Genomic DNA, 11,773 nt, shown 5'->3' on the forward strand with positions numbered 1-11,773 from the left:
ATTGAGTTGGTAGACATAGCAGGGAAGAATTTAATGAAAGCAATGAAAATAAAGAATAATGACATTTGACTTTGATGTAGGAAAATTAATAGAGTTAAAGAAGAGCCATTAATTCAACTCATTTTGAGTACTTATTATATATAATACAAAGTCCTATTTTAAAAACTGCAGGGTTATAGAAGTGAACAAACCTGAGTCATTGTATCTTGAAACATGAATGCAAATTTTCCCCAAAATAAAAGGCATTAAGCCTCAAAGTTACAAAGTTATATAGAAGTTTCAACATAGTAAGAGATACATTTTAGTTGGAAGAATTGGAGCTTCATAAAAACCATGTTATTTGAGTAGCTATTGATGTGTGAATATGATTTTTAAAGGTAAAACTAGAGGAAGTGACTTAAAATAAATGATAAGAAAGGATTGAATATGATTTCCTAAGTAAAATTTAGTGTGACTGAAAGGAGATAGTTACCAATAAAAAAAAAAAAAAAAAAAAAAAACTCAGAAAGTTGATTGAAGGGAGAAAAAAGGATCAGTTAGGATAGGGCAAAGTAAATGTATAAGTTACTACACTCTGAATTATAAATCATGACCTAGGAAAAATTCATGGAGTCTAGGAAACACCTTAGAATATTGTTGCAATGGTAACAGCAGCAACAACAAAACCATGCAATTATGCATTCTAAATGTTATTGAAAATAAAGAGTTTTATTGGCAATAAAGCATTTTATTAGAAATAAAGCATTCAGAGAGACCCAACTGTTCTGTAAAGCCACGGTGCTCCTCCACTTGAATAAGACTTAACTTTTTTTATTCTATTTTTTTTAAATTTTTTTATTACACTTTAAGTTCTAGGGTACATGTTCACAATGTTCAGGTTTGTTACATATGTATACATGTGCCATGCTGGTGTGCTGCACTCATTAAATCATCATTTGCATTATGTATATCTCCTAATGCTATCCCTCTCCCCTCCCCACACCCAAAGACAGGCCCCAGTGTGTGATGTTCCCCACCCTGTGTCCTGCAGGCATTCCGCTACCTGACTTCAAACTATACTACAAGGCTACAGTAACCAAAACAGCATGGTACTGGTACCAAAACAGAGATATAGACCAATGGAAGAGAACAGAGCCCTCAGAAATAATACCACACATCTACAGCCATCTAATCTTTGACAAACTTGACAAAAACAAGAAATGGGGAAAGGATTCCCTATTTAATAAATGGTGATGGGAAAACTGGCTAGCCATATGTATAAAGCTGAAACTGGATCCCTTCCTTACACGTTATAAGAAAATTAATTCAATATGGATTAGAGACTTAAATGTTAGACCAAAAACCATAAAAACCCTAGAAGAAAACCTAGGCAATACCATTCAGAACATAGGCATGGGCAAGACTTAATATTTAAAGCTTTTTATTGTTTGCAAATTCTTTCATGTATGTGACTTCACATCAGGTGAAAAAGAACAGGGCTCTTACGTTCATTTTACAAGTAGAATTACATAGATCTAAGTGGTTTAAATAGCTTATGTCAAACTTGCATAGCTAGTGAGAGATAGATCAGTTCAGGGATAGTCTAGGTTTTCTGTAGGCAAATTCTGTTTTTTTTTTTTTTTTTTTTTTTAATCTGTACTACTTAGCACTCAAGGAAGATATGGATATAAAGAACTAGAAAAATCCTAAAGAGCATGCTAAAATAATCAAGAGAGCAAAGGGGATTCTGTAGAAAGAAAACTTAAAAAAAAAAAAAAGTATATGTATTAGAAATCTAGTTTGAAAAGCAGTAGGTTTTGTTAGTAATTGTATAAAGGTCACAAATAAAGTGAAGATGGCTTAGAACAGGAGTCCCCAGCCTTTTCGGCACCAGAGACTAATTTCAAGGAAAACAATTTTTTCACAGATGGTGACCAGGGACAATGGTTTCAGCATGAAATGGTTCCACCTCAGACTCAGATAATCAGGCATTAATTAGATTCTCTTAAGGAGTGCACAACCTAGATCCCTCACATGAGCAGTTCATACTTGTTTGTGCTCCTACGAGAATCTAATGCCGCTGCTGAGTGGACAGGAGGCTCAGATATACTCAGATAATTAGAATTGGAAGCTAGACCAGAAATTATAAATACATGGTCTGTCAGTCACACCAGTCTGCTAGATACACTTTGTATGACCTTTGCAGTATATTTTAATTCAATATTTTAAGTGGTTGATATAATTTTGAAATTGAGAAGTTTTATAAAAAGATCCATATATGCAGCTTCTTTTTAAAATAAGAAGCTCTGAACAACATGTATGTTCTTTGACCCAATAGAACACTCAGCCAAAATGGAATAGGAGCTTTGCTCTTTCAAAGAGGAATTTTTTTTTTTTTTTCTACTTCAATACATTCTCACCAGGGTACACTACCAGGGTACACTTCTCCCACTGGATTACACCTAGACTGCCTCACATCTTTATATGAACGTGGTAAGTAGGCATTTCAGTCACTGCTCCAGAATCTAAGCACAGAAATGTTTGAGGTGCTATTTAATGATGATGACAGGCAAGTTAGTTGTATCTTCCTCCAAACTAACTGTTTGGGTATGCTAACAGAGAATGAACATCGAATGGGACTTTAGACACATTCTATCCATAAAAATGGGCTTCCATGTTAATGGTAGGTCTCCAGGGGAAAAATCTAAATAGTCTTCTTTTGAAATGACATGACCCTGATTCTTTCTGAAGTCACAACTTATTTTTTTCTCAGATTTTATAAAATTCAGTTTCAGTCCTTTATTCAACAAATATTTGAATGCTCATTGTATGCCATTTGTTTTAGTTGCTGAGGCCAAAACAATTGGTCTATATATAAATCTTAAAATTGTATAAAATCTCTGCCCTCATGGATCTTATATTTAGTGAGAGTAGATGGAAAATAAACAATATAAATAAGTCAATATGCAATATGTCAAGTAAAAGGAGTTGAGAATCTATAGGGGATTATAATTTTATTAAAAGAGGTCATGTAAGACCTCAGAAAGTTACACTTGAATAACGATTTTAAGGAAAATCAAGAAAAACTGAGACGTATCTGAGGGAAGAGGACTCTAAGCAAAGACTCTCCAAACCATTCCTATATTTTGCCCTTTATGCTTGTTAGTTCAAGTTGTTTCCTGCTACTGGTAAATAAGAGACTTAATAATTTTGATCCCCTGAGTGTGAACGGTCTGATGATTCTTATGTCATTAGATAATTTTTTAAAGGACATAATTTTAATTTATTAGGGGAAGGGTAAATGGAGTACTGAAGGATCTAATAAGCTCAGTATCTAACATTCTTTCAGTTGCTCTTATCAACTCTATACTAGATGTAAGGTTTTCTTTTCATCTCCTCTTTCTCTTTTAAAAAAGAAATATCAAGGAGCTATGCATTCAAAAGCAAACCATTATTGCCAGAAAAGTGTAGAATTAATTTGGGCTTTTTTGTAAAGTGACACTGGGGAGAAAAACAACATTTATTTCTGATGTTTAGGATTCTTCCAAGGCTCTCAAATTAATTGTCATTTTTGAAAGGGGAAGAAAGAAACTATTATTCATTTTGCTTTGAGCATGGGTCAGATATTTTAACATTAGTTTTGCCTGGTAAAAAAATCACAGCACAAATATGTACATTGAGACTCAGGGTAAATAATCTATACAAATTTATAGAGTTAATACAACAAGCCAGCCAGGATTCCACCTCACCTGATTTTAAAGTATGTTTCTATATTGTGATAAAACTGAAGGTCGTTCTTGACTATAATATAACCATAACCAGGTAAACACAATGGCGCTTACTTAAGATGGCTCTTGAATATAACGCTAAGGAAGAAACTGGTGTCATTTTTTGGAAGCATTGCATGATGCTGATGAAAATATATGAATGGGGAGATTCATAAATAAATTGCTAGTAAAACAAGTGTCTGTTACTGGCCGATGGCCTCCTGCAATTCTATCTATGTACTGTTGGACAACACTCCCACTTCCAAGAGCCTTCTGGAAAAGTCACCAAAACAGCAGTTCCTATATGTAGAAACCTAGAGCAATTTTTTGAAAAAGAAAAAAAAAAAAAAAAGGAAAGAAAAAGCTGAGCTCCCAATGGGCTCCATTGTGCTCAGGACACAGCAACAAAACACTGTTCTCTGCAAAAGAAATGTCAAGCCCATGGTGCTTGGAGAACCATCCAGCACTCTCACATAACTGTTCTGATGAGGTGTCGCCTATTTCCATCCAAAAGCTGTTGTAATATGATAACACCTTTGGGATAAGGCACTTTTCTGTCTATGAAATTATTGAATGCAGGCCTTATTCACCTCTCTACGTTAGACTTGGATGCTCAAAATCTGACTTCAGGCCCTGCAGAAATGAGAGGAGGCATCCAACATACAAAAATCTTCCATCTGGAAAACTCTTTAATAGGAAATAGATGAACTAGATGATCCAATGAGGTCTTCCACATCTTTAATTTCCATGATTCTGCCTAGGAAGTATTTTGGAACTTTCCTAAACCAAGGCGGATTCCATTGATTTCTAAGCGGGGTGGGGGACTGGCATTGAAAAAAGGAAAGGAACTGTTCTTGATTTCTAGAGAAAGATGGAAAGCCTAGGGAGGGAGAAAGTGGGGGAAATTGATCTCATACCACCTTATCTTGGTGAAATACCAAGAAGAGAGAAGCAGAGAACAAGCTGCCAATTTGCTGACTCTTCTGGCAGTGGAGTGGTCACTGAAACTATCCTCCCAGTAATTAACTGTTAAGAAACAGACTCACTTTCCTCTTTAGGGCCTAAGGCCTGTTTTTACATAAAATAGGCAATTAAGTAAATCCTTTTTGGTTTTCAGTCACTTCTTTAACTTCAGTTTTTAATCTGGTTGTGGTTAAATGTCCGTAAGAGATAACAACCGGCTGTGGAAGATCTCAGCGTGAGGAAACCAGAAAGGGATTTGCAGTGTTTGGTGAAATATGCATCTTACTGGACTAAAGGAGATATGTGATATGATCTGTACACATTTCTGAAATGTTGCTTGGAATACTAAATAAAAAATTTTCAATTTCAAATATTTTTGGACATAAGAAAATAAAATATAATGCTCTGCTACTTTATCTTAATAGTCATCAATGTTACGGAATCTTACTGAAACTATTGGGACAGAGCCAGTATTTCAAACTGGATCTGTCTTTCCCAGGGTCAAGGCTCTTAATCAATACACTTTTAGAATTAGAAATTATAGTCTCTCTATTTGTTAGTGAACTGGTTGTATCATGAGTAATACAATTTCCTATTTGAAATTAACCATATTTTCTCTTTCTTTTCTTTTTTGTTTTGAGACATGGTCTCCCTCTGTCTCCCAGGCTGGAGTGGCAGGATCTCAGCTCACTGCAACCTCCACTTCTCAGGTTCAAGAGATTCTCCTGTCTCAGCCTCCCGAGTAGCTGGGATTACAGGTGCCCACACCATATCCAGCTAATTTTTGTATTTTTTGGGTAGAGACGGAGTTTCACCATGTTTGCCAGGCTGGTCTCAAACTACTGACCTCAAGGAATCTGCCTGCCTCAGCCTCCCAAAGTGCTGGGATTACAGGCGTGAGCCACCGCACCCGACCCATTTTCTATTAGTTTTTAACTTTAGGATTAGGATTTGGGATCCTTCCTGTGAGATTTGTCAAAAGTCTCTGAGGGTTCACTATTTTTCAGTGGTCTCTTGTGACCTGTATATACAAGGATATCCTAGGTGCTTATTTCTGATTCTAAATATTCACTCCTAGGATATGTTTCTCTTTAAAAATACTTCAATGATACATATATACTTTCTATAAAAATATGTTGTGAAGCATTTACTGAAATATAATTGTTCTCTAAAAGGAACACTGACATTTATCTAACCTGATATTCTTAAATAACTGCAATGTAGTTTTGTTTTTTAACACCTTGAGAGTATCTACCTGATGGAAAAGTCCTCTAATCTCCTGACCCTTATTCCTGAACCTAAAGAATACATTTTTGACTGGGCACGGTGGCTCACGCCTGTAATCCCAGCACCTTGGGAGGCCGAGGCAGGTAGATCACGAGGTCAGGAGTTCAAGACCAGCCTGGCCAAGATGGTGAATCCCGTCTCTACTAAAAATACAAAAAATTAACCAGGTGCGGTGGATAATCCCAGCTACTCTGGAGGCTGAGGCAGAGAAATACTTAAACCTAGAGGGACGGAGGTTGCAGTGAGCTGAGATCACGCCACTGCACTCCAGCCTGGGTGACAGAGCGAGACTCCATCTCAAAAAATAATAATAATAATAAATAATAAATAAATGAATAAATAAATAATTTTTAAAGTAATGTTTTTAGAGAGTAGGAAGTATAAGGAAAACTGCAATTCAAAAATCAGTGAAGGGTGTGAATCAATGTCCTAGCATAACCTCCGTTCTCGCTACTTACATGCTGCCTTTCACGATTGTGGTACTAACAGTCAGTGGCACCTGTGACTGATTTTGAATTTTTTTTTTTTTTTTTTTTTTTTTTGAGAAGGAGTCTTGCACTGTCACCCAGGCTGGAGTGCAGTGGCCGGATCTCAGCTCACTGCAAGCTCCGCCTCCTGGGTTTACGCCATTCTCCTGCCTCAGCCTCCCGAGTAGCTGGGACTACAGGCGCCCGCTGCCTCGCTCGGCTAATCTTTTTTTGTATTTTTAGTAGAGACGGGGTTTCACCGTGTTAGCCAGGATGGTCTTGATCTCCTGACCTTGTGACCCGCCCGCCTTGGCCTCCCAAAGTGCTGGGATTACAGGCATGAGCCACCGCGCCCGGCCTGATTTTGAAAATATTAAGGTAGGACCCTTTGATTTTTTTTCACTCCACGTAGCAGGAGACATTATCTTGGTGCCATGCCCACAGGCCATGAAGAGTCCTCAATGGCCTTTGCTCGTTAAGGACCAGCTCATTCTGATTGTTGCCTGTGGAAGCAGAGAGCAACTCTTTCCTGCTGGGATTCCACCTAATATGTCCAACTCTGGGTCCCCAACTTTTAGCACACTGCCTTGCCTAGGGGAAGGCTCAATACATGTTTGTTAAATGTTGACTGACTAAATTGATTGAATAAATGAATGTTTTTTCATTCACTATTCATACAGAAACAGTATTATACTTTATTTTTTTATTTTTTTCCCTGTTGTAGGGCCACCAGCTGTTTGGAGAACAGTGAAGGTAGAATCGTATTAATACAGACAAACATGGTCTCCCACTAATTATACATGTGACCTTGTTCAGGGGACTTCCCTCTCTAGACCCTGGTTTCCTCATCTATAAAGTGGGTGAATTAAACCAGATAATCTTTGAAGTCCCTTCCTGTTATTCCTTACAATGATTCCTGTGTGATGACATAGCACATGCTTTAGCATTATTTACAGTGTTGGGGCCGGCGGACTTGCATGACACTCACTGCTCTTTAAAAAGGACATGAGTTGAGTTTAACAGGCAAGCGAGGAAGAATGCAAAAGTAAGGGATTTATTCCATTCCACAGCCTGGTAGTTTTTTGTTGTTGTTGTTGTTTATGTTTCCAGAAGCAAAGAAGATAAAAATTGGAGTTAGAGCACAGAAATTCTTTTTTAATGCAGGGAAATATTTTATTTAGATTAACTGGATAATGGTTTTACTCAAAGGATAGTGCTTTTCATATTCATAAAATATTAATGATTCCAGACCCATTTAATTTCCACACGTCTGTTAAGCACAGAAAAAAAAAGAAACCTAATGATCTAAGAGAAAAACACACTTAAGGATAACATTTGGTTTGCAGATCTATCATTCTGTTGCCAAAATGAAGTTACTGAAGCTTTTGTAGTAATTGCTGTGACTGGGCAGAGCAAAGGCACTTATGTACATTCGTGCTGGTATGTATACACATGTATTTACGCCTCTGAAGCCCATATTAGATCCTGCTGTTTATTTCCTGAATGAAGCTTAAATTAGATAGTTGTATTCATTGATGCTGTTGAGAAATGGATGTTCAATGTGTTCTTATTTAAAAGGGAGACAATGAGTAGACAACAATACAGGAGCATCAAATTACTATGTCCCAATTTATTTTTTAGTGCAATTCCTGCTGAAAGGTCTTTCAGGAAAACAACGACATTCAGGGAAGTCATCCTCAGTCTCTGTTGCTGAATGTGTTTATTGAACGCATGCTTGGTAAGCCTTGAACATTCTCTACTTTTTGAAAGCTTTTAATGACTGCTTTTATTAATAACTAATTGCCCTCTTTTTTTCCCCCTCCACAAACTACTCGCTGCTACCTTTTACCAAACACATGTGCCCAGAAGCCCATGCTGTGAATCTCAAAGTGGGTGAATCCTGCTACTTAGGTTCTCGGCCTTCTCTGCTTTATGCTTCCTTGGTATCAAAAGTATCTTCTGCTGTTACCTGTTGAACTTCTGTATTGAAAAGGGTTCCTCCAGATACCATAATGATTACCTGTCTGTGTCTTGGAGTTCCTGGCTACTTGGTTTGTGTGCGAAATTTAACTACTTCAGTTCATTCACCTCAAGTTTCCCTTTGGAAGCCAAGTGGTTTCAAATCACCTAAAGAAGGCTGCTGGCATTGACACCCTCCTGAATAAAGGAAGGGAGCACACCACATGGCCTTCTTTTACCTAACTCTTTTAATAGCATGTAACAATGTGTTCTGTGGCCAAAAGCGTATTTGTTGACTTGAATCAATATTGAGAGTCCTTTCTGCGTATCTCTACTTCCTTAATGGTTCTTTTAGTTGAATTCTTAAATATTTGAGTGTTTATAATTGGCCACAAAAGATAAAATTAGGCATAAGAGAAATAATATAGTGTACAGTACATCATTCTTGATCTTATTAAACAGGACAGAAACAAAAATCATTAAAGGGCTTCTTAACCATAAGCGTACGAATTTAACCACCACTCTTTGTAAACTCTAATAGAAAGATATGATGTTTAAAACTTTTCCAATCAATTATAGGGCTATATTTTAGCCATTCTAATTCAATGTTGGAAATTTGAGTTATATACACTTTTAAAACAAAAATGTATAATATACAGTAATTATTTCTATTTAAGAGTTGTTTCTTTACAGAAACACACATTTTAATATGTCCATGTCAACCATATTTATTGTATTTTTCCTACTCAGGGCTAGAGTGTGTGATCAATAATATTTGCTAGTTTTTTTAAAAATACATATTTTAATTAATTGCTGACTAAATAAACATATGGCCCACAGGTACATCTTTGATCAGAAGCTAGAATTGACAAATCAATTCATAGAATCCATAGAGTGTGGAACAGGAAACAATTCTAATTAGCTGTTGCTATCTCTTTATGTCTAGGTCTTAATAAATTATATTTTGTTGCTAACAAGTAATTCATACTATGGTGGTATTGGTGATAATGTTTATTTTAAAATCCTGAATTTTCTTATAACTCTTGATTTTCTTAAGACTTTCCAGCAATATTTCCTATGATGTCTAAGAATGGGCTTTTCAGGAAACTCTGGGATCAAAGAGGTTATTTCAACTTGAAAGATGTTAAGTTCACTTAAGTAATTAACCAGCATCCACAGATCATTATGTTCTCCTTCATAATAAAAAGAACAATTGGATGATTATAAATTATATTAAAGTAACAAACCAAATATTGGGAGAGGGGGCAATGCTGAATAAGGTCCAAAAAGGAACTTATATGTGTGGACCAATGTATTTTTCTCTGATTATATATATTTTTAATTGTGTAGATATGAAACTGTTTTCCCTGCCATTTGACAATTCTAAGAAAAAAGAGCTAAATAAAAAGAAAATTCCAAAGTTGTATGAATTTAAATAGTACAAGTGTATATATTTTAAATGATTAGTATACATTTAAAAGAAACAGCTTAATGAAATACAAGTCAGTTTATTTTATATTCAACCCACAGCTTTCCAAAGCAGCAGTTGAATGTTTTGTTGAGTTTATACCATTCATTCATTCATTTTTTTTTTTTCCTTTCTTTCATTCAGAAAATACTGGATGTTTCATATTTATTTCACTGTGCTAGTTTCTGGGACTGTGTAAGTCATATGCCATAGTTCCTATTCTCTATTTATCTCTAATTTAGGAGGCATTATTTTTATTTATTGAAATATAAATCAACATAGAGAAGAGTCAGGTGGTCATACTGAGCAGTCAGAGAGGTCTAATTCAAATACCTTCTCTGTCTTTATCAGATGAATGACTAGAAAATCTTATGTAAGTTGAATTTTCTTACCAGAAAAATAGGGGTAATTTTTCTTATCCTAGGGTTTTGTAGATTAACCAGATTGGCAGTTTAATGTGGTTAACTGAGTTTAGACATCCTGTAATAAATTTCAAGGCCTTTTATTGGCACATATATAGCTAAGAGTTCATGAATATCTTGCTTTAGGCTGGAAAAATGGAGGCTTCCTTCCATTAATTTGGAGTTTGTCACAATAACCATTTCTCTTGAATAGTCATTGAAAAAAGTCAATAAATGTAAGTAAACTCTGCCGTCAATACTTAGAAATTGAGTAAAACAAAAAGCACCTGAAAAAATGTAAACAATGGAGGATAAAATTGTTTACTGATACTTTTACTTTAAAATTCTATATCATCTAACATATTTACATTTTCCTTAAAAAGTCAAAATGGATCCCAGACCCTCCTATCTGGACTGTAACATTCTTCAATGTATTAAGTTGTTTAAGGAAAGAATATGTACCCTCATGGAGAAATCATGTGGGTCATAGAATTTGGACCATTCTCATCATGCACAGAAGTTCTCACAGCAAAATAATAAACTGGTTGAAATATAATTTGGTTTCCTTTGTGACTTGACTACAGGTAAGGAAGAGGCTGGCTGTGTGGATGAGGGCAACTTGCTTTTTACAATAATCATTTGTCATTGTAAATTAACAATTTGCTCTTCTGGTATTATATGGAAGTCCTTGATCCTGTTGATGGCACTACCTTTGCTTTTGCAAGATTAAAATGAAATGAAGTTTCTGAGATGTTAACTCAAATCTTGACCCCAAACATGACACCAAGATGACTGGATACAAGAAGAAAATTAATGTCACCTCAGGAAGTATCTCCCCCATACTCCATCAAGAGTACTTATAACCCCATAAGCACTGGCCATATCCCCATGCACCTGGGAACAATCCATTTATTTTCTAAAACTTTAAAACTTCCTACAAACCTGATTTTTCAATTTTCGATATGTTTCTTAAAGTATTTTACCAAGATTTTTTATTTATTTCCAAATACTGGCTTGGATTTTTTTTCTCATCTGAACACTGAGTAATTCCAGGAAAAAAAAAGTTATATTTGGTACTTCGTGTCTTCAGATTTTGATGCAACGACTTTATAAATTAGTCTATACTGATAGTGTAAAACTGGGTTAAAAAATAAAAAAAGGAAAAAACTTAGACACATGTGGAATATTTACCAATATTTACTTTAAGGTATAAAAATGTGAATAAATGAAAGTAGAAAAACTGGGCTGAAATGTATCCACCACTCTTTTGGTAATACAGTAGTAGGTATTCATTATGATTTATTTTCCCTTGAAGCATATTTTGTCTTTAAGTTATTTCGGTGTATAAGACCAGAGTACATTCACATTTGTGCTTTTTTTTTTTTTCTTCAATAAAACTGTTGCTGCATTGTTTGTTCTAATATTTATCTCTGCATTGAATTGCTTCTTGAATTTTTCTTTTTTATTTTTAAGTTTCATATT

Source organism: Mandrillus leucophaeus, unplaced genomic scaffold (genome assembly GCF_000951045.1).
Source record: "Mandrillus leucophaeus isolate KB7577 unplaced genomic scaffold, Mleu.le_1.0 Scaffold258, whole genome shotgun sequence".
Classification (NCBI taxonomy): domain Eukaryota; kingdom Metazoa; phylum Chordata; class Mammalia; order Primates; family Cercopithecidae; genus Mandrillus; species Mandrillus leucophaeus.